This window comes from Cyanistes caeruleus, chromosome 17 (genome assembly GCF_971803275.1).
Source record: "Cyanistes caeruleus chromosome 17, bCyaCae1.hap1.1, whole genome shotgun sequence".
Lineage (NCBI taxonomy): Eukaryota > Metazoa > Chordata > Aves > Passeriformes > Paridae > Cyanistes > Cyanistes caeruleus.
Genome location: NC_141717.1, coordinates 16,644,091 through 16,667,608, shown reverse-complemented (window position 1 = coordinate 16,667,608; position 23,518 = coordinate 16,644,091). Strand labels below are relative to the sequence as shown.

The 23,518-nt window shown below is 42.8% G+C and overlaps 2 long non-coding RNA genes across 2 annotated transcripts in view; one reads left to right on the top strand and one right to left on the bottom strand.

Annotated features, from left to right (window-relative positions):
* Positions 1 to 2,057: 2,057 nt before the first annotated feature.
* Positions 2,058 to 7,680, bottom strand: LOC147650098 (uncharacterized). The gene is made up of 3 exons (XR_015277289.1): positions 7,613 to 7,680; positions 6,708 to 6,802; positions 2,058 to 5,629 (listed from the first exon to the last, which is right to left on the bottom strand). It is a non-coding gene; the product is annotated as an uncharacterized LOC147650098 (long non-coding RNA).
* A 118-nt stretch (positions 7,681 to 7,798) lies between these two features.
* Positions 7,799 to 23,518, top strand: part of LOC111936213 (uncharacterized) — a 38,260-nt gene continuing 22,540 nt past the window's right edge. Inside the window, exons 1-5 of the long non-coding RNA XR_015277286.1 lie at positions 7,799 to 7,906; positions 17,260 to 17,396; positions 19,605 to 19,804; positions 20,650 to 20,807; positions 22,336 to 22,472. This is a non-coding gene — a long non-coding RNA (uncharacterized LOC111936213). The remainder of the gene's footprint in view (positions 7,907 to 17,259; positions 17,397 to 19,604; positions 19,805 to 20,649; positions 20,808 to 22,335; positions 22,473 to 23,518) is intronic.

Sequence of the window (23,518 nt, the reverse complement as noted above, 5' to 3'; positions counted from 1 at the left end):
CTGTGACAATGTGATTTTAGCACCTTCATTCAGTCTTTTCTCCTTAACTGCTAAATGTTAATGTATGCTACTGTAGGAGGAAGTATTTAAGCAGCAAGATTTTCTTGTTAGACCCCGTGTTCATTATTTGCAATTTAGTTTGCTAGCAAGTGTTGTTAATCTTGTGTCTGTGGAGTGTCCACTTTTTGTAACCATTTTCATTAACTTTTATTTGCATTTAAGTTGGTTAATACAATTCTCATTAAATAATAGTTTTTGTAGTTCAAATATGAGTAATATTTTCACAAGTTTCACTTTGAAGATTAGGATTTTCTCTTTCTGGAATTTCAAATAACACCAAGGTCTGAAAGAGCAATCTCCAGCACAGCAGTGAGGCATTGAGGCCATGATGAGCTTTATTAATTTCATTTCAGGTGATTTTAATTTTGCAGTATTCAGGGAGGCTCAGTGTTTCTCTGTGAGCATACACTGGAAGACAGTTATTTCTAATCAGATTTGGTGCAATATTTTGAATTCTGATACAGCATCAATAGTCTTGAATCACAGAATCAATTAGGTTAGAAAAGACCTTTGAGATCATCAAGTCCGGCCTATGACCTAAGGCCACCCTGTCACCTGGACCATGGCATTGAGTGCCACTTCCAGGCTTTTCTTTAACACCTCCAGGAACGGTGACTCCACCACCTCCCTGGGCAGCCCATTCCATTGCCCAATCACTCCTGATGTGAAAAACTTCTTCCTAATGTCCAGCCTAAAACTTGCCTAGCACAACTTAAGACTGTGTCCTCTTGTCCTGTCACTGGTTGCCTGGAACGAGAGACCAACCCCCATCTGGCTACAAACTCCTTTCAGGGAGTTGTCATTGCAGTTAAAGGGGCTATATATCTTCTGAAGTAATAAAGCTCAGGTCTTAAGGTGCGTACTGACTCTTGTGTATTTGGCCTCTAGTCTTGGAGGAAAATCCACTAAAAGCTCATAATATCATGCTGCATCTTAACCACTTGGTTGAAATTTTCTTCACTGGGGAAAAAAAGCCAACAGATTAGCAAACACCGAATTGGGAAGTTTAGCTCTCAGAGCAGTTAATCTTGCAATAATGCGAGCTAGTTTTGAAATACCTGTAAACTACTGCAGATGTTTTGTGTGAGCTGGCTGACCAAGGAAATAGACGACTTCAGTGCTAGACATTTCCATTTTAGGTCAAGAAGAGAGAATTTAATTCCTGCTGCCAAAGAACAAAGATTACTGTCATGTGTTTAACTTGCAGAAAGTGATGGGAAAAAAGAGTTCCACGGATTATGCCACCATCACTGATGCTTGTGCTGTTTCCATCAGAAGTAAATTCTTCAAAGATTATGGAAAGCAGACTGCCTAGAAAGATGTCCCTTAAAGCACAGAAGAAAAGTTACTACCAAAATTTCCCCTGCTGTTTCCTGGGTTATAGTCTGTGCTTTTTGCTTTCTTTTATATTCTGTATATTTTTAAAATATGCTCCAGCCACCTCTCTTTCTCCTAGCACTGACTTTCAGGAAAAAAATATCTATTTAGAAAAACCCAAACAAACAGGCACACAATTAAGGGAGATAATGGAGCCTGATGAATCATCCGTACTTCTCTCTTCTGTTTATAGTCATACATTCCAGGACCCACACTTGATGTTGATGTTGATGCTACCTTGTCTGCCACTGGTGAAAAAAAAAAAAGCTCTGTATCTTATCTTGCATTTGTCTTCATTGAAAAAAGTAGGTATTTGGCCTGTCCTGAATTTAAGTTTTTAAAAATTTTATTTATAGGAATATTCTCCTTTATAGCACTCTTTCATCATTTACTAATTTGAGTTAGTGAACAAAGCCCTATGATTGTTTTTGGATTTTATTAAAGTTAACCACTGAACACATACTCAGTGGTTCACCACTTAAGTCCAAAGTAGGTTGTTTGTATTAGGTGAATCAATTTTTAAAATGACGGCATCTGCTTACTTTTACACATATATTTATGATTCTTCCCTAGGTGAATGTAGCAGGAGTCTGTTGAGTAATAGCCAGCTGCTCGAATTAGCAGATAGAGAAAGTATTTATTTGTTCTGTGAAGGGGTGTGAAAGCTGAGGCATCTAAACAGATGCCCCAAATATCTAAACACAAGTCAGGATGTGTAAATTGCTTGCAGTGCTGACTGGGAAAGTCATCTCAGACGGGTTGCCTTGTCTGGAGTTCTTGCTAAATGTGAAACCTTCTCCAGTGCAACATCATGTCTAGCAATCCAGAGCACAAGAAATGACACTGAAGATTTTCTTAGGACTCCAGGCTGCTGCTCAGCTCCTCAGGAATGCCATGTCCCTTTTGGCAGCTTGGTTCTTTGGAATTTACACCCTCCTTAAAGGGAGGATGGCAAGAAGACGGAGCCAGGCTCTTCTCAGTGATGCCCAGCAGTAGGAAAATAGGCAATGGGCAGAAACTGACCATGAGGAAGAGCTTCTTCACTTGTGTGGGCGAGATGCACTGAACAGATTGCCTGGAGAGGGTGAGCAAAGTCCCTTACTGGAGATATTCCAGAATGATCTGGACATGATCCTGTGCCATGTGCTCTGGGATGACCCTGCTTGAGCAGGGAGGTTGGACTGGATGACCCATCTGTGATCCCTTCCAAAAGGAACCATTCTGTAATTCTGTACCAGGGAATTCTGTACCAGGGAATGTTCCCCTGTTTCCAGGGTTTTTGGAATGCCTGGGCATGTGCCTTCACAGGCCTTTGTAGCAGGTGCATGCCTGTCAGTATTGGCAGTGTCCAGGATCAGAGGTGAAGTGGTGACAGGCTGGTACTGCTGCTGCCTTGCCACCAGTGCTTGGGCTTTTTTTGCTTCCAGGGGTGATTGACTGTTACCTCCCATGATATATATACACAATATACTCATTTAACATAGCTTCTGTGCCTCCCCACCCATTCAAAAAAAAAAAAAAAAGGTAAAAGTAAGTGAAAATGAAACCTAAGATGCCCTCTGGCACTTAAATGGGAGTATAACCTGATGACTGCTATGAAAGCCATAGTTGGCTCTTATTTTCCTTTACAGGAAATGATAGTCTCTTCTGCAAGAACAAAAGCGTGAGCACATAAGACTTTAATGATTTTGGATGTCTTTCTGGGTTGCTTTTTTGTTCCTCTGAACAGGAGATGAATGATTCTGATTCAAATATGCACAGAATTAATTATTAAACATAATTTTCCTCAGATGAGCAAGGTTCCTGATTGAGAGTAACACAGCCATGTATTTTGATGGTATCTTGGAGATGAGTGTAATTGTGCAGCGACAGTGTAATGACGGATATATCTTTATCAACCTGTTCCCTGAACTGTGTTTTATCACTGCCATCTGCTTGGCCAAGAGTGGCAGCTGCCAGGTCTCACAAATAGTGCTGTCATGTACTTTCATATAGAACAACATATTGTTGTAATTTCCCTGATATTACTAGATGAAATAACTTTGAGATAAGGTGACATTTTGCATGGTGCTTTGGAATGCTTCTCATTGCTTTGCGTATAGGACACACAGTGTTCTTTCTGGAGCAAGCACATCTAGTTCTACTTTCAGGAATCACTGGAAAATACTTATTTTACAAAAACATTATGTAACATCCATCTGGGACATATGTGTCAGTTCTGAGATGCAACTGAGACAGTCAGTATTGGTTATACATGTAGCCTTAGTTACCTTAGCTGGATGGAAATTATGTAAATTAGACTATTTCAAAATTCTTTTTCCTTATATCAACTTGAATCCCCTTCATATTTGCAAATATGTTCAGACAGCTCCTTCAACATTAAGGAAAACATGAAATCTTTACTACTGTCATGAATGACTGCTTTGAGGTTGCTTAAGGAATCACCGGCAAAGGTATCAGCAGAAACATGTTTAACATAAAAGTAGAAACATGAAAAAGTTTGTTGGCAAAGTTAACTACTACTTGGTTTAAGAACTAGAAAAAGCAAAAAAAAGTCTAAAAATCAATCAATCCAAAACCAGAATCAGCTCCAAAATTATCTGTGGGAAGGCTGGTGGGTGGAGGGGGAAAAAGGGTAAGGGATAGAAAATGTTCAAGATAAAAAGGAATAAGGAAGACCTTCCTGCTGAGTCACAAGGTTCAGAATGGACCTCTCTGCTAAACTGAGATGGGGCTTGACCAACAGTTTAGGCCCAAAAGTTTAACAGCTCTTAACTTTAACAACGCTTAACTGATAGTTCAAATTAAGCATTTTAACAAAGGTTTCGTATGGAATTTACTATAGCACAACAGTAGCTACCAGGACTAATTTACTTACAAATCTAAACTTCTTAAGAATTTGAGAGAACAACATTTATAGTACATTTCATATAGCATGTTCACATTTGCATGCACAGAGACCTAAATACTATGTACAAGGTATGTACCTGTGAAAAATTCTCCTTGAATTCAGTGAAGGATTCACATTAGATGCCTTTGCATCTTCTCAAGAGACAAAGGGTTGAACCTCAAGGAGTGAGGGCATCAGCCCAGGATCTATCTTGTCATTCAGCAGTGGTTGTCTGAGTATAGCAAACAAGAATTCACTGGCTCTGAGTGGTCCCATTCAAAAGGAGGTTGCTGGTCGCAGCCAGAAGAATTCAAAGGGTCTCATTCAAGACCACTGTTCATAGGGTCACGAGAAAAATTATTTTCATCCTGGCTGCAATTTGCATTGGTAACTTTCTCTGAAATTTAGATGACAAAAACGTCATTCAACTTGGGTTGTTATTCAGGCAAGGAAAATAAGTTTCCAAGTCTGTTCATTAAAAACAGGAGCTCATTAGACAGCACCGCTTCCTGGGAACAGACACTGTTTCTGATAAGCTCAAGAGGAGCTTGGCACAGGTGCTGTTTGTCAAGGCCTAAGCCTAGCCAGCGTTTCTTGGATCACAGTGCAGCCCAAGAAGGAACAGAGCAGATGCACTACAGCAAGAACAAACCTTTAAAACAATCTTTATAGCTGCAGATGCAAAGAAAACTAAATTGGGATATTTCTTATTACTAATGAGCATTAATGAGAAACAGCCTTTCTCATGAGGCAAAAAACCCCATTGTAATGAAGAAGGTAGAATATGTATTCCCAATTCTTCTATCATTTTCTTATTCGAGTGCCATAGGATGTCAACTGCTGAACAGCTGATTGGCAGCCTGAAGGTCTGAGGCGGAGACAGCTGGCTTGTAGTCAGCCTGTTTGGAACACTGCTGCAGGTAGAAAGCCTTCTTGACAGGAGTATGGAAGGAAATGATGGCATGAGTCCTTTATGTTTTTCTGTTTTGTCCGAATGGATGTGTAGCATTGAAATTTTGTTGCTAGTGAGGCAGAGGCCGTTGGAATTGAGAACAGTGTTCTCCCAGTGACAAACAGAAGGCCAGGCCAGCAAAAAATCTCTTGGCATTTAGCTGATGTTATACACTCTGGAAATGTAAGGCTTACCTGTCACTCCAGTAGTGCATTACCTGTGCACTCCAGTAGTAGATGCAGGCTCCTGGCATTGTACTGATCTTGAGTACACACAAGATTCCCTTTTTGGGCTAAGGGCTGGGACATGCCATTTTCATTAGCCACACTTCTTTATATATATTTATGTACCTTAAGAGGAAGAATATATATACAGATATATAAACATTTTTACCTTCCTCCCAAGACTTAGAAATGTCATTTGAAGCTTGTGTTTGATTCAATCCCCTGGATTAGGGCTATAAATGTTGCATGAATTTGTTTTCTGCTCTAAGTATACACATTTATCTGTGTTCCTACATCACATTCTTATTAATGAGCACATCACAATTGTTGGTTGTATTGCCTTTTGTTTCTGTGGATGTTTTTGAAAGATATTTTAAAGTCTTTGCTGGAGTTTGCATGTGCTTCAAAAATTAAATTTAGTCTGTGATTTTATTACCCTTTTTATTTAATTTATCTTAATTGTTGCTTTCAAGCTGTGAACCAGCTGTTGACTTTGAAAAACATTGTTCAATTTGAAAGGAGCATTTTAAAGCTTAATTTAATGGCTGTAATCACTACAGCAATTATATTCTCTGGTGTTGTGCATCACTATAGCAATGGAGGCTGTAAGAAAACACAGGAGAGAAACCCATCAGGTTCATATGTCTCCGTTTTGTCTGCAATGCTTAGCATTCTGTGTAGCTTGGTTTCCCTGCTTGAATTGTGTCAGAAGATCAGAAGTTGTACTCTGTTGCGGCTTCATGTTTGCCCGTCAGGAATCAGGGGCTCTTGGCTCTCCTTAGATTAGAGACCAGGTTTTGCTTTTTCCCATGTGGATCAGTGGTAGATATGCTGCTCTTCTGCCTCCTCTTGACTCATTCTACAATATTATGTGGAATTTTGGGGTTGGTTTTTCTTGAGCAGCTGTGTACCCACCTTCCCTGATGCCCGTGATAGCAAAGCTCTTCACAAAGCATACAGAGAGTCTGGCCAGGATGCGAGATCTTAGCGTCTGGTAAGGTCAGACTGTGCTCCCACTGTGCTTTGGAAAGCATGGTAAGAAGAATCGATGGAAATGGGTGTATTTTCATTCATGTTTTTAGAAGGAACATTCTCCATTTATTTGTGAATAGCTTTCCAGTTCAGACAGGCTGGAGTTTTTGGGGAAGAAAATTTTCTGGATCACTGCAGTGAGAATAAGGGAAGAAGCATGGACTTTGCATACCTTCATGTTGTAATAGTCCATGAAAATGCTGTGCAGCTTCCTCTTCCCTGGATGTTCTCTCCATCATGATTTTTAAAGGAATGTAATGCACATCACTGTGGAAATAGACTATATTTCCCAACTAGTCACCCAGACATGCTTTACACACAGCTTGTGTTTGAGAGCTGTGGACAACGCTGCTGTTCCAAAATGACAGTGCAGGACTTATGCTGCCTCTGCTTTTCACAGAATCCCAGAATGGCTGGGCTTGGAAAGGGCCTCTGCAGATCATCTAGTCCAACCCACTGCCAAGGCAGGTCCAGCTAGAGCAGGTATTTTTGCCAGTGTGTGTTGCAGAGCAGGTTCAAGTCACCTGCCAAGTTACTTGCCAGTTCCCGTTAACAGTTCTGTGAAGTAACAGTGCAGGTGGAAAAAACCCAGTAGGAAGTTTAGATTCAGCAATATACTAAACCTTCCCCAAATTTAATTTGTAGCAAGATTCTTCAGAATACATATCTAATGGCAGCATAATCTGAGCTGATGCAGTATAGTGACAATAATGAGAAAAGCAATTATGCAGGGAGAAGGGGGCATTGTGAGTTTGGGATGAATGGGAGACCAGGCTTACTACTGAGGCATAATGTTGCATTGCCATGGCTTTTCAGAAAGAATAGAATATGCATTTGGAAGTGGGTTTTGTGACAGCACTTGTAGTAGATGGTATTTGTGGTAATACAACTGGGGTGATCCTCTGCTAAGAGGTAGCTGTGCCTTGGCATGGGAAAGCCCAGCTGGAACGAATGTTGCTGTAAAATGAAAAAATGAGATTCTCACAAGAACAAAGGTCCAACTGTCTGTGTGTTCAGTGTGCATTTGTGGGACATGCCCAACAAAAGGAGTTTCAGTGTAGTTTCCCATTTCCCCACCTGTATGTAATGCAATCCAAACAGAAGGTATAGATTTTACAAGTGTGCTTCAGAGATCAGGCATGTCCTTTCTGGACACATGTAGCAGAAGATGGGCTGGTGATCACAGAGGTCACAAAGGGACAGAGACAGAATCCTCATTGTGACAAAGCCCACATGATATGTGATTCACACTGTATCTTGTACGTGTATGTGTGTGTATAAATTAGACACTTAAAGGAAGTAACTGCTGGGATGGAGACAGACATGGAACAGTGTGTTCTGGAAAGTTAAAAGCCTAGCCAGTGTACCAAGGTATTTCTTAATGTAGCAGAATGAAATTCCTTTGGGTGCAGCAAGTGAGACACATAAAGTATAATGCCCTGTGAAATCACAAAGAGCCACTTTCAGCAGATGGAAAACCCAACTTTAATACAAAACCAAACATTGATAGACTCTGCCTTTGATAATCCAAGTACCAGCTTACATTTTAAAGTATCCATAACTGGCTGTGAAATGTATTTTGGTTGTTAAATGCACTTGCTAGTTTGTCATTATATAGAATTTAAAATTATGTATCCTATGTTCTGCTGTTTTCTTCACTATGAGAAACTAAACAAACTCTGTGACAAATGGCTCCCATGCTGTTTCACTCTCTTCTCTGCTGCACCAATGTGGCTGTTCTCAGTGTGGAACTGAACACTAGGGCTTGAAGCTGGTTTCAGGAGTGCCTGTGGTAGGGATGTCAGGAGGCATAAGGGGACATGTATGAAGAGCCCATTGCCAATGGCAGAGTTTAGGCTGGCACCCTGGAACCAGGGAGCTTTCCTGTGATCTTAAAGGAGCTGCATCGTCATGTAAGTTGGATGTGAGTGCTCACCTTTCCTCACCACCTCTGACCGTCTTGCTATGTCCGCAGAGGAGTGGGGCACCTCTCCCAGCTGTCCTGTGCTATGAGTGACTGACCTGATATAGTCCAGTGTAGAGAACTAGGAAGTGATGAGCAGAAGGAGGAATAATCCTAATTTTGCATAGACAGTCAAAAGTACAGGGGTGATTGTTAAGTAATGAATGAGACCTGGGATAGTAATAAATACTTACATGGAAAAGCTGGCATAGCGCTGAGTCATAAGAGTAAATAACATGTTAGGAGTTCTTAAAGAAGCAACAAGACTGTAACAGGATTATGTCCTTACCTAAATTCCTAGTGTTGTGCACCTTGAATACTCTAGGCAGTGGTGTCCTCTCATTTCAGAAAGTAAAGAATTGAACTAGAAAATGTTAGTCAAGACAGACAAAGATAATAAAGGTCTGGAACGGCTTCTTTATGAGGAGAGCTCTGCCTTGGAAAAAAAGACAATTAAATGGAATATGTGTGTATAAGATCATGTGGAATAGGAAGGATGAGGGAGGAATGATTGTTCACTGTCTCTGTTGATGAAGGGCCTGGAGCTGGAAGGACAAACATAACAATATGAGTCAAACTCAAAGGAAAAAATCAAAGACAAAAATCAAAAGGGAATCAAAATCATACTATGCACACTGGAGCTGTTGAACTCCTTGTGTCAGGATGTTGTAGGTGCTAAAAATTAAAAAAAAAATTAAAGCAAAAACTGTGGAATTTAAATCCATCTGTGAATATTAAACACCAAAGCCCCACCACATTCTGTCTTAGAAATTTTTCAAACTGTATGTGCATCACTAGAGATTGGGAACATGCTGCTCTGTGCTTTTCTATTTCTTACCTTCTTTGCTAGACATTCTTCTTCTGTCTGTTGCCAGAATATTGAGCTGAATAGACTTTAGATTTGAAGCTATGTGGCTACTCTTGCATGTCTATGTCATCCTCAATTTGCAACATTCCAGGAAAGAAGCTATGTATGATACAGATTTACACTTAGGGCCAGTATTTTTTACTGTTGTTTTAATTACTTCTAAAATTGTCCTCTGGGTCATGAAAGATAACTGCAGCCCTAGGCCATGGTGTGTTTAATTCTTGCAGTGAAAGTTGTATTACCAGCAATGGAAGTCAGGTCTAAAGTGGGGAGACAAGTGCTGTGTTGCACGGATGTCACAGATGGGCAGGCAAGGCTCTGATGCACTGATGTTTTGGTAATTGATTGGGGTGAAGAAAGAAAGGGGAAGAGTTTCAGTCAGCATCTAGGATCCATTCATAGGCCTCTGTGAGATGGTCAGTTCAGGCCTGGGAATGTTTATGGAGACTCCTGTGCAGTGGATGGTGATTGAAGGCCATGCACTTAGATGCCTGTGGAAGGAGCTGGCAGCCTGCTAGCATGGAGAAACCCAGATGGTCAGAAGGTTGTGGATAGATGGAAATTTGTATTGGGTTAAGCAGACAGTCACTCCAGTCTCCACCATTCCCACTGCTTTGCACTCTTGGCTGTTCACTGTGTGGCACAAAAGTCCTGTGGGTGAGTTCAGGGCTGTCTCCTACTGCATGGCTGTGTTGCTGTCAGGATGGAGCCAGGAAAGCTCCCCAGCTTTTCCTCTGCAGGAAGCTTTCCATTTTTACACGCCATGAAATAACTCCTGTGCACGTAATTAATCACAGTTTACATGGTAGAAATCCTTTTTTATGGGTAAATAATGTGTATCCCCTGCTGGAGTGGGGGTTCTGCTAGTTTCAACGTTTGATTATTACATTATCTTCCCATTAAATTATCAGAATGAGACCAGAGGAAACTAGCAGTAGTGGGAATAACTAGCAGCTGCCTTGTGTTTGAGGCATGGGCTTACCTCCTTAATGCTCATTCAGAAGTTAAGGAGAATGCAGGTTTTCTTGGTGCTGCCAAGCAAGTGTCACAGAATTTCTGGTTAGCACCATGGTGCTGTGCAGAGAGGCCTGGCTAGGTCTTACTCACAAGGAGCTTTATTCCAGAGAAATTCTGTGCAAACGAGGCTGCTCAGCCCCTGGTACCTGCCTGAATCTATCCCCTTTGCTTGCTGCATGTCTGCTGAGAGCTGCGTGGGAGGATGCCTGGGAATGCTCGGTAACATGACTTTATCCAGTCTCTTCTGTCAGGCAGGCTCAGACAAGTCCCAGCAGTCACAAATGTATGGCTTTCCTGTGTGTGAGGAGCGTCACTGTCACCCAGTGCTTCTGACAGAGGAAGGTGAAGAGGCTTGCCCAGGGCTGTGCAGTGTGTCTGCAGTAGAGCAGAGTCTAGGCTGCAAGTCTGCTCCTAGGAGAGACCAGCCCCACACTGCTGCATGCAGGCACACCCTTCTGCTGAACAGTGGTTCAGGGGCCCTCCTGCCAGCACAGGTGTGGCTGATGGCCTCTGGAGAGGTGGTGTGCCAGCCTGACTACCAGCCACATATATGATCACAGCATGCGTAAGGAGACCCACTCTGAAGTGAGTGATGTTCGTCTGGGAAGTGTTTGCTAGGAGCACATGCTAGTTCCTGCACTCTGATTAGCCTAAACACCACTGTATTTTTCCTGGTTTATGTTTCCTTTTCCTCCCTTGACTTTGCTACTTTTGCTTTCTTTAAGGTTGGATTCTCTGTTGTAATTACTACTTTAATCTAGAATGTTGCCACCTGCCTCCCTGACCCAACTTCTGGCCACCTTTATGGACAGTGCTAGTAACAAGTCAAGGTGCCTCTCACTGCAAGGTTCCTGCAGAAATAACTCCCTAAATAAATAACAGGCAAATTGGATATTGGAAAAGAACTTTAAATAAGCACTGAATTCCTAGGGAACTACATCTTACATCTCTGTTAGGGACAAATGGGTTCAACATAAGTAATGTTCCTCTGAAATGAAAAATAAAGAAACATTGTTCATCAGCCTCTAGATGGACTAGGATGAGAATTGTCTTTGGTGATAAAAGCAAAATGCAAAGATGTCCCTGGATAGTAGATGAGAGCAAAAGAATAAAACATCAATGGACGATAAACATAACTTTGGACATGTGCCACAGCTTGCGTCCAGATAGCTGCTTTGGGTTGATTCCTCTAGCTTTTTCCTCTCATGCCACAGGAACAAGCTAAAGACCTTTTACTGTGACACTATTCTTGGCAGCCCTTTGTGGCACATGCCAGACCATGACCTTCCCAGATGGAGTTGCATCTTTCAAACACAGCCTTGTTCTGAATTCTAGCTCTTCAATAAAACATAACCAGCTGGAATTCTCTCAATGACTTTCTGTTTTTTCCCATACTGATGTAATGCTAAAATCCATCTTGTTCCCACTTCAGGTGATTCATTGATGTTTTTATTTTGATTGCTATGTCCCTGTTGTTTGATGCTTGCCCCTTTTTCCCTTCAGGAGTTTATGACTGGATAAGCCCCTTTTGGTTCTGGGAAACACATTCCTGTCAGTACGTGGACCAATTGCTTTTTCTCTGGATGTTTTGCTTTCTGAGCTATAAAGTTCTCTGTCAGAACACGGCGGTGCCAGTGTTTTGAGTTTGTGGCTGTGATTGAGCAGCGGAGCTCATTGTGATGTGGGTGTGATGGCATGTGCTATGGAGGAATCCCCATTTGTGTGCTGTTCACTGCATAAGGATGTGCGTATGGGTTTTGCTACCTGTCATCTCCATCCTGTTCTTTGCCCCACCAGGTGTATCCAGAGGGTGTTGCTGCTGCCACTTATGCAGCACCTGCTCTTTTGTCTCCCTTTGCATTTCCTGAGTGCGTGTCTGTCCCGAAGAAAGACTTATTCTTGCTCCTTGAGCTTCAGCTGAAGATGAACATGTTCAGTGCTGTAGAAGAGGCCCTTTCTTTTGAGAAGCTCTTTAGCTTCACTAAAATGAAATTCTTGGTGTGCCTGTCTATGCAAAGCAGCCCATCATTCCCTGTGCAGGCTGCGCTCGGTTCCTGAGGAGGGCAGCATGGGTTAGCTGATGCGTCTCGCCTGGAGTTCTGCTTTACATTCCAGCCATATTTAAGGCAGAGCTAGTGAAACGTAAAACAGCATTGAAGGAATTTGTAATAAAACTCCTGGCTCTGTGATGAGATGCCTGGTCTGAGCAGAGTGATCCCCACTCCTGTTCTTACAGGAGAATTTGTCTCTGGTAGAGGCTGTGCAGCCTGCTGCAGACTGACACCAGTGTCTGGTACTGGGGGACCTGCCTGCAGGCTAGTCCCACACTGCTGCCCAGGGGAGAGCGCAGACACAGAAAAGCAGGTGCATGAAACCCCAGCACCTCCCTCCCTTTGAAAGACTGACCCCGCATATTGGATGGACTTTGTGACTCCAGTGTTGTGGACAGGTTGTTACTACCTGTTGAGCACTGATATTGAGCTCAGCCTCAGCTCTATGGTGTATGTACAAAATAACAACGTGGAAACTTGCACGGTGGTGGGGTATGATGTATGTTTTTCACTAAGAGGAAGACACTGGGAGACCTAAGGAAGGGATTCCTAAGGTTCAAATCGAGGCACTTCAGTGCCTGACTGTCTTATAGGTGATGAATGAAGCTTTTTCCTTGAAGCAGAAACCAGGATGGTGTTAAGCTCACAAGAAACCTGGAAAATCATGTGGAAATACTTGTGACATGCACATTAAAACTAGATGAACTAATAAGGATTAATGTTGGTAGGAATAATGCCACTGGATATCACAATGATTAGACTATTATAATAATGAGTTTTCCAGAGAGGATGATGACAGGTGATTTATATACTGGACAGGTATTTCTTCTGTGTATCCAGATGATAAGCAACTCTGTAACTCGGCTGCAAGAATTTGGGGCTGCTTATTGCAAGAAGTTGTCCACTCTTCTACATAGTTGGTTAGCCAGAAAGATCCCAGAGAGGAAGGGAGAGAGGGCTGAGTAGACAAAAAGGGTTCTGGTGTCTTATTTCTTGCCTTCTTGGGGAGAGCTGTTGTTAACCTAGCGCTGAGATGTTTTCGGGCCTCTCTGGGAAAAAGAAGTCTTTCTGAAGGCATGATACAGGGACAGTTTTACAAGCACTACTCAGATGCAGTAATATGATGAAGGTCTGCTGGTGTATCACACACTCTACCTTTCTGCTCTGTTGGAATCAGCTGCTGTTTTCTGCTCTGGTATTCAGAAGAAATATATCCAGTGGGATATAAACTTCTATTATATAGACAGCTTCACACACTGGGTATGTGTATGGTCTTTGGCTACAGCAACCTTTGGTCTAACAGAGCTAGTACTCACTGCATGTGTAACAGTGATTCAGAAGCAAAATGAGAAACCTCTGATAGTAAGAAAAGGTAATTGCAATTTTCCATACATGGCATTCCATCCTTTTTCATTTTGTCTGTGACTTTGCTGTGCACTGGCTGTAGTTGTTGCTGACTAGGATGCACAGTCACTTGTCCATAGATTTTCTTCCATCTCTGTAGGCTGGCAGGAGATAAGGAATTATGGTGAATTCGTGCAGGGCCTATTCTGCCACTGTATTGTTAAATTGTTCAGAAGAAGTTTCTATTTCTCTGGAAGGGAAATCAAAGGAGGGAATCTATCTAGAAACTTGTTGAGGATGATGAAATGATGTGTCATTTGAAGCTTGCATGGTAGATATTGAGCTCATTCACTGGTTTGTTGACAGAGTGACAAGGGCAGCAACAGCTTAAATGTTTTTCCTCCTCTTTCTTTCTGAAGTATGCCTGGATCCTTTCTAGAGACCCATTTTGGACTTCAGAAGCTATGTGGATATCTACATGCCATCTGTAGACTTCTGAGTTAAAGTTTCTGAGGTAGAGTTTCTATCTCTGATGCTCACCTTGGGGAAGGTAGCACAATATCACCATTATTCTCAGGTTTATATTCACTTTTAAAATTACGTCAAATGTTTAGTAATAACAATGATTATTTTCAATGCAAGCCTGAAAAAGTGAAAATAAATTCAGAGCATTTTCAACACTGAATTTTCATTATGGGTTCCTGTAATTCTTTTCTCTTAGTGAATCTTGCTCTTGCTTTGTTCTTTGCACAGTGAGACTTGTACAGCTACTAAGTGGCAAATCACCACAGATACTGAGCAAGCCTTGTTCATCCCACTTTCTGCAGAGGTTAAGTTTAATAGGGATTTAAAAAGCCAAGACTGACACTGGAAAGGTGAAGCATGCACAACTGGGGTTAGTGTGTTACCAGCGTTATGGCAGAGAATGGGACTGCACACCATTTTTCTGGTTTGCATGGACAGGTTTTGGTAACAGGGGATGGTAACAGGGACTTCTGTGAGAAGTTTCTCACAGGTTCAACAGGGTCAATGGCAGCTGGCTGCAGGCCACTGGCCAAGTCTGAGCCCAGCAGTGATTGCACTAAGGCTTCTGGGAAAACTAACATATTTAAGAAAGAAAAAGAATTATTACTCAGAGGTAATTGCAGGCAGGGAAGAGAGGAGTGAGAATATACGAGAGGAACATCTCTGCAAATGCCCATGTCATTGCAGGAGTGCAAGGGGACGTGCTCCAGGTGGCTGAGCATTTCCTTGCAGCCTGTGGTGAAAATCATGGTGAGGCAGCTGTGCCCTGAAGCCTGTGGAGGTCAGTGGGACAGTAGAAATCCACCTGCAGCCTCAGGAGGATGCCATGCCAGAGCAGGTGGATGCCCAAAGAAGGCTGTGGCACCATGGGAAGCCTGTGCTAGAGCAGGGTCCTGTGGAGAGAGGAGCCAATGCTAAAAGTGGTTTGCTGGCAGGGCTTGTGACCCTGTGGGGAACCCAGGCTGGAACAGTCTGTCCCTGAAAGGCTGACCTCTTGGAAAGGGACCCACACTGGAGCAGTTCATGAAGAGCTGCAGCCCAAGGACTCACACTGGATAAGTCTGTGGAGGACTGTCTCCCTGTGAGGGACTGCCTGCTGAATCAGAGGAAGGAAGCAGTGGCACAAACCATGTGGGATGAACTAATAGTAACCCACATTCCCCATAACCCTGCACTGCTAAGTGGAGAAGGTGAAGAATTGGGAATAAAGCTGAGCCCATGAAGGAGGGAATGGTGGAGCAAATGTATTTTTAGGATTTTTTTTGCTTCCCATTATTCTGCTCTGATTTTGATTGGTAATAAATTCAGTTAGTTTCTTCAAGCTGAGTCTTTTTTGCCTGTGACATTAATGTGTGAGTGACCTCTCCTTACCCATATAAAAATCCATGAGCCTTTCATTATAATTTCTGTTCCCTGTCTAGTTGTGGAGGGGAGTGACCAAGCAGGTGGGCTCCTGGCCTCCAGCTGGGGTTAAACCACCACAACCAAGTTTAGATACATGATCATATTTTTATGGAAAATGCACCAAATTGATGCTTCTGTTTTATTTCAAACAGCCTGAATTATGAATGGTAACTGGCAATCTACATTAAAGTAAGACTGTTCTGTGCTATCTTGTCACCTGAATTCTTAAATATCCCAGAGGTTCTTTTGCAGATTTACTCAGGTGACTGTGTCATCCTTACATACAGCTCTGAGGGTCTCTTGGCCAGGTTCAAAATGAAGGGAATGAAGGCCAGGCTTGCTTACTGATCTCCTGCATTCAGAACTTGCTGTATATAATGCTTAAGTCATGTAATTTTAAAACTGTGATTAGACTTTGCAGTTGTCTCACCAATAGGCAAATGTCAGTCTGGGAAGTGGCCTGGCAGCCAAGGAGGGCTTCTGTGAGGTGGTTGTTCCCAGCAGAAGGACTGTGGCCTCAAGGTCTTCTGGAGAGGCACTTGGACTTGACAGAGAGATTGTGCATTTGCTAACCTCCTTCCTAGTGCTTTCTGACCTGTACTGCTGTATTGCAGAATGAAATGCCTAATTCAGTTCCAGATTAACTTGGTCTCCTTCACAATGAAGTTTTACAAAGGATCTATGTTGAGGAAACAAGATGAAGTGCCCTGACGGGTGATAATGACATCTGGGAGCTCTGTGTCATCTTGCTGAAGCATGTTAGGTGTCTTGTCACCAGCTAAAGATCAACATGCTGCATTCAGCTCATTTGTTTCAGAAGTGAAATAGAAATACATGAGCTCTGCCAAAGCCTTTTTGTGGCACCAGGATAGCTCCACAGTAAGACACCTCACAGACAAGTGGGGCTAATATGATTTACACCAGCTGTGAGTCTGGTTCCCTGCACTCACCTTATTTTTGTGCTCTGCATGCTGGTAAGAGGAGAAATCTGATCTTTTGCTTGGGTGTAAGTCAAACTTTGTCATTTTCCTCAGTGTTAGATGAAGGAAGCAGCAGTACTACCTACAAGATGGAACTGCAAAGTTCAATAATTTTGCCACTGGAACCATACTAACTGGAAAGGTGATAAAGTAATCTGTAAAGAAAGCTCTTTTCATGTCTGTCTTCTCTGCTGTCAGTTTGTCAGGCATGGACATTAGACAGTGTTAATCCAGGAATAAATTGCATTTGTATTTCCCTGGTTTGTGCCCTGGGATGAGATGACAGCATGGCACAGGTGGACCAGCTGTGACAATGACAATCTCTCTAGTTTGTTAGATTACTAAAAAGAAAAGGAAGGACATGTAAAGTGATCATCATAAAAGCAGTTGAGGAGGGGACAATGGATACTGGGAGGACTAGGGTGCTCAGTCAGGTCTCCAGGACCTGAGCGGAGCTCTGCCTTTGGAGGCAAATAAAGGAATTTCTGACTTCCAGAAAGAGATTTTCCCTGGTCAGGACCTGTATAGAGTTCTGGTTTCACTTCTCTGCATGGATTCATATTTTCTTCCAGATTGTCAGCTACATCCGGTGTCTTTGGGAGCAATTTTGGCAGCCAGTTTGCATAGCCTGTCTCAGTTCCTGAATTGCCAGCAGCTGTCCAGGTGCCTAGAGACCCAGGGAGAAGGGATTCTACAGACATCAGAGCAGGTCAGGTTCATGTGATCAGGGCAACCACATGCACTTCTGAAGAGACAGAGGCAATAGAAGGCACAGCTCTGGTTGTAATGGTTTGAGTAAGGCTGGGGGGAACAATGAGACATCCAGGCAATGGACAGTGAGTGTCTTTGTGCATAATTGCCTTATGCCTCCAAAGTGCTTCTTCTCTTCCCTAACTGCTGATGCTTTCACATACCCTTGGCCCCCAGTCCTTACATCTGCCCTTTCTGGCCTTTTGTTCTTGTTCTCTTTTTTAGCTCATCACTCTTTGTGTTCTTTCTCTTGATCTTGCCATGTAAAACACTGTCCATAGGTTATAAAGTCAGTGAAATTTCTTCTCAGATTTAACATGCCAGATCAACCGGTGGAGCCTGAGCAAGGCAGAGGCAGCTATAGTTAGCACCTCTTATGGAAGTGTGGAAAGGTGGTCTCGCTACACAGCAGCACAAGATCAGACCCTGGCTGGACATGCTGGTCCTTGTGCTCAGCTTGGCTTGCAGGAGCTACAGTTTTGTTGGTGGCACACCTCCATGTAAGGGTTGGCAGGGTGACAGCATTAGCTTGGTGTCAGCTGCTGTGTAAGCCAGACTGTGCTGCAGAATGATCCCAGGTATCCCTGGGCACAGGCCGACCTTAGCAGCTTCAGCCTTCCACCTTTCAGAATCAAACTAATCTTGTCCTATATGCTCCAGACAGATTATTTCTGGTGCATTCAGACCCATATGACTTTTTAGGCTGAAGATATTGGTCTATTTTCTGTCATTATTTTCTAGTAAGTTTTTCCACAGTTACGGCGTTATGCTAAGGTGGTTAAAGGAAATATTGATTTAATTTTTGATACAGAAGCTTTGAAAATGTATTAACCATTAACATTCATGTACAATCAAAATATAATGTTTTTCCTATTAGTCAGATGTTCGGAGTTGTTAATTTGACTTTCCAGAAACAGCTGCCAGTAGCATAAATGGACCATTAACTAAATACATTAATCCAGTTTGTTTCAGTGTAATTAGAGACCTTTAAGGTACATTTTAGCCAGTTGAAAGTGTTAATACAGGCACACACATTTTCAGTCCTCATTGAAAACAGTCATGACAATGTCCCAATTAATAATAATCTATTCAGACCCAGATTACATAAAAAGGTGGGAGAGAGCTCTGAGGCGCTTCCAGGTGTTCTGCTTAGTCAGGTCTGGAGACCGTGGTTGGAATGAATATTGGTCTCCAGAATTACAGTGACACAAGGTACAGATAAAATTACTCAGAGGCCTTGGTGCAGAAGCTGATGAAACATGCCATATGCCTGAGTTCAGGGTCAAACTTCAAAAACGGATTGTCAGAATATACGATCTGGAGACCCCAGTTCTCATTTTCCCAGAGCTGTTCTCAGTGGAGAGGCCAGCACACACATTGCATCACCCCTCTGCTCTCAGAACCCTTGCACTCACAGTCAGTGCCTCACTGGAACCTGTGGAATGACATCTTACACCCCTTCAGATGTTTACCAACAGGGAATTTCCAGTCTTCGTGTGGAATGGTTTCCTTTCTTTTTCTGTTAGCTTTAGGCTTATAATGAGATGTTCATATTTTAAGTATGGTGCAATGACATCAATAATAATAATTATTGCATGCATCAAAGCTTTGGAGATTAGCCATGGATCATGCACCTAAATGGCAAATGGTTATAATAGCTCTGCACATGAAACATCAAAGTCTGAGGAAATGTTGCTCTGTTATAAAAAATACATCAGAATGATCATTCCACTCCAAGCAAAGTGCAGAACTGTAAACGTGCATGGAACAAATGCAACACATTTCATACTCATTTGAGTGTTTCAAGTGTGGGAAAAATTGATTCTACAGCTCCAATTACCAATCCACATCAAGTGAAGACTGTATTGAAAGTATGAGATTTCGCACAATATTAGGCTTAAGCTGGCTCCTCCTTTTGAAAATGTATTTGTAATTAGGGCCTAGAAGAGCAAGAAGCAATATTTGGGGTTTTAATTTTTTATATGCTCCCTGGCAGAGAGAGAATTGGCTGAGATTGCATAAAATTCTTAAACCCATGATGTTTCAAGTATCCCTTTGCTGAATCGAAATGGCTCTCTTGTAGATTAAAGGAGCTGCACTGTATATTTCTTTGTTAGGAGGAAAGTATTGCAGCCTCTGAACTCAGCAACTGAATTTCCCATTACAGACATGCTGTCGTTTCTCCTGCCTCATCACAGCTGTTTTGCTTGATCACTCCCTCAGCCCCAGTGGGATGAACAGTGTGAGGATGTGGTGGTGACACATGTGCTCCCGCAGCCAAATCAAAGGCCCAGCCAAGCCTGTGCCTCAGCCATGAGTCTGGAGGAAATCAGAGACCTTCATTAAAGTTTCAGAAAAACCTAACTGGTATGAGGACAGCATTCAAAAATGTATTTGGGGGAAAACAAATATTGTTTTAACTCTGTTAATAATTTATGTGTTGCCAGCAGAGATCCTCCTAGCATTAAGGGAATTGAAAATTAAAGGCACAAAGACACTATAAGAAAACATGTTGTTAAATAATTAATAATAGACCTGCTGGAATCTGAAAAGTATAGGTTTTAGCTTGTCTTGTCAAACCTATGCTTTCTAATACTGCAGTTTCTCCCAGAATGAGAGCATGGTCATTTTTGGTTTATATTGACAAAAGCTTGAGTTGTTTTTAGGCCCAGCTGGAATAATTAGCTGGCTTCTGTCAGCATATTCTGCCAAGCCCTTGGGATCCTAAGCAGAATACACCTCAAGATCATCACTTTCTTAAATCAAGATGAAAGAAAGATTGCTGATTATTTAGAAAACAGAAGAGACTATGCCTTTTTCAGGGAAGTTACTGTTTGTCAGAGTCAGACTGGATCAGAATGAAAAACACTGGAAGAAGAAACTCTGGCAATTCCTGTTTAGCAATGTAATTTATAAATATCTGGGAATATGTACCTAGGAATATGTAATCCCCAGGAACAGCTGCTGCTTTAGTTTGTGTATCTCTAGAGAGATGCATTTTCAATGGTGAGACAAATCTTGGGGACCACTCTGAAAAATCCATGGCTGGCACTTCCCCATAGCATTCTACCTGATGGGGATCTTAAGGACAAGAAATAGTGCAGCTCAGCATTCCACACAATACAAGCTCATCATTATGACCAAAGAAAGGATGGACATAGAATGTGCTAAAGGAAGTAAATATGGAATTTCTTCATTTGTCTCCAAAGCAGCTCCTGCACTGCTATGAACAGAGCCTGCCAAGCACAGCATTCTGTGACATCACTGAAGGGTTCAGCTGGTGCACAGTTCTTAACAGGAAGAGACACTGGCATTTCAAAGCAGTATACTGAACACCAGTTAACTAACAGAGCTGCTGTCGTCTCTGAAGGTCTGTGTCTTGCTGAAGGGCCTGTGGGCTCTTGAAACTCCCAATTTATTTCACTCCACTCCTATCTTTTACGACTGGTATAATAAAGCAGCTAGTAAGACAGGCATAATTTCTGGCAGGCTTTTGAATTTAAGAAGCTGCACAAGAGCATCCACAGAAGTGTAGTTATCCTTTAATTCCTTTAAATAAAGCAAAAGTGAATGTTGCTTCTTCAGTAGAAGATCTTTAGTTCAGTACTTTAATGCAAAAGTTTTGTTGATATTGATGGAATTCCTAAACACCCTTTTTTTACTGCAGAAAAATTAATAATTAAGGAGAAGAGAGAATATCCATGAATGCTGTTATAAAAATAATTCCCTAGTTCCAAGGTAAACTCCTGTGTAAATTGAGAAAGTAAGGGTTACTGACTTGAAGTATAAAGGGGAAGTTTTTTCCATTCTGAATAAAGTAAATGCATTGGTGAGGTACTGGCAAGTGCAGATTATGCAGAGTGCAGCTGAATGTGTTCTGGCTTGGGTGTGCCCCCTCCGCTGTCCCAGGTGCATCCGTGGCACCTGTCCCACAGCCAGCAGGAGCTCGCCTTCCTGCTCACTGCCTTGGCTGCCGGCAGCACTCAGGCCTTTGTTGAAACTGGAGTGTAAAGCTCATGGACTTGCAGTCCTGGGAATGTTGGGCCTGACATGCCGGAGGAAGAGCTGTGGAAAATCACCTCTTGCCCCGAGTGATTCCCCCAAAGGAGAATTCATTGGTGTCAGTACGGTTCCTTCCTCTCACCATGGCTGGTGGCAATGGGCAGGGTGGGTGCAAGTGCTGTGCAGGAGCTGCTTCTGGGCAGCCCCAAGAACCCCTCATTGTGAATGCCATGAAGGCCAGAGCTGGTATCCCGCAGGGAATGGCCTCCTGCAAGGTTACCTCTTCCCTCAGTTGGTCTTCTTGTCCCACTGTTGCCGCTGCAGCCGCTCATTCTTCTTCAACATGTCCTTGCTTGTGGCTCTCTGTCTCTCTGCTCTGCCCTGCCTTCCTCCCACTGTCCCTGCCCTACCCACTGCCTGCTTCAGCTGCCACTATTGCTCTCCTGATGTGGGGACACCATCTCCCAGTCCTGCTGCTGACTGGTGGGATAAGCATGCCTGCGAGACAGCCCTATTGTTTAGTAAAGATGCTGACTCTGAGAGCTCCATGCCATCAGGCAAAGCTGAGAATCTGCCTGATTTAAGAAGGCAAGGAAACAAGCCAGAGTTATCTTGATCTGAAGCATATTCTAGAAGTGATTAGCTGCCTAAACTTACTCTGTAATTATCTGTGCTGAGTGGTTTATGCATATCATTGCCCATTTTTCTGAGTGTTTTTATCTAAGTTGATAATAGAAAAATGAATAAAGCTTTAGTTCCACTCTGCTTCTGACATGTGTGCCAGAAAATATCTGAAGATTAATATTTTTGTGTTCACAATAGTTGGATTAATATTTAATTTGTTGGCATCCAGCAAGCTGATTAGTTTTCCTCTAATATGTAATTACTAATTACAGAAACCAGCTCCTCCTGGGGAGGAGGGTGCCTGGGGTAAGAGGCTCAGAGACCATCCTGACATCACTGCAACTATGATTTCACCAGGATAATGTACTGCAACATCATTGTCATATGAAATCTCTACTCTTGGAAAGAGGTACATGTAAAAGACACATGCTCTGTATCTTTTGAGGACAGGGAAGGTCTGTCCTTGATTGCATTTAAATTGAAGTATGTCCAAGGTGCAGCTGTGTCAAGTCTTGGGCAATAAGAGACCTTTGCCTGCTGCTGCAGGCCAAGCCTTCTTTGATGACATAGCCTACCTGATACTGCAGGTGTAGGGGACATGCCACAGCACTGCAGGTGGATGGGCAGAAGTAACTGAGACACAGGGACTCCCTTGCTGAGGATCCTCTTGAGCTTGGGGTGTGCTGCTGTTGGGTACTGGCAGTGACAAGCCGTGGAAGGACCCGCAGCACCACCATGGAAGCAATCTGAGAGTAAGCTCCTTGAGGCATAGGAGGCTGGCTGACTTGGAGCCTCTTTTTGGCCACAGCCATTAGCAGACGCTTCTGAAAAGCCTGTAGCAGACAAGGTGAGGAGTAGTTGAGATCATGATCAGAGTCCTTCTGGAGCAGTGTCTGTGTTCGATCACTGCTCTGAACTAGCAGATGAGGTTGCACTCCAGGCGTGTCTCAGAAGTCTGTTGAAATCCTGAGTGCATCTGGGCTCCACAGGATTCCTGGTAAAAAGCCACATGTGATCCTGGGATTACACTGGCCTTCCTCTGTCAGCCTGATATCAAATAATTTCCCTGGCACCTTATGATGTTTATACTATGAAAATGAGCTAGTGAGTATTTGGCGTGTGTTGGTGATCCCTCTAGCTGGGGACAGTCCTGCCTTCCTGATTGCAGCTGTAGGCAAGTTGTCCACTTCCATTTGTCTGGATCCTCTGGGGGTGGGCAGGAAAGTCAGCCTGCTCTTGGGGACACAGAGGCAACAGGCAAATTCACATCCTTTGTTTCTAGGATCACCCAGTGCTTTCTTCATAAATGGGACTATCACCTGCAATTCAGTCCTTCATGTGATTGAGCCTTCCCTAATTCCTCAGAGAGCAACTATGGCTCAGAATCAAATGCAGCCTTTAGAATTAACCCATCTGTAATGGCAAGTAAGTCTGGATTCTCCTGACCAGCCATGC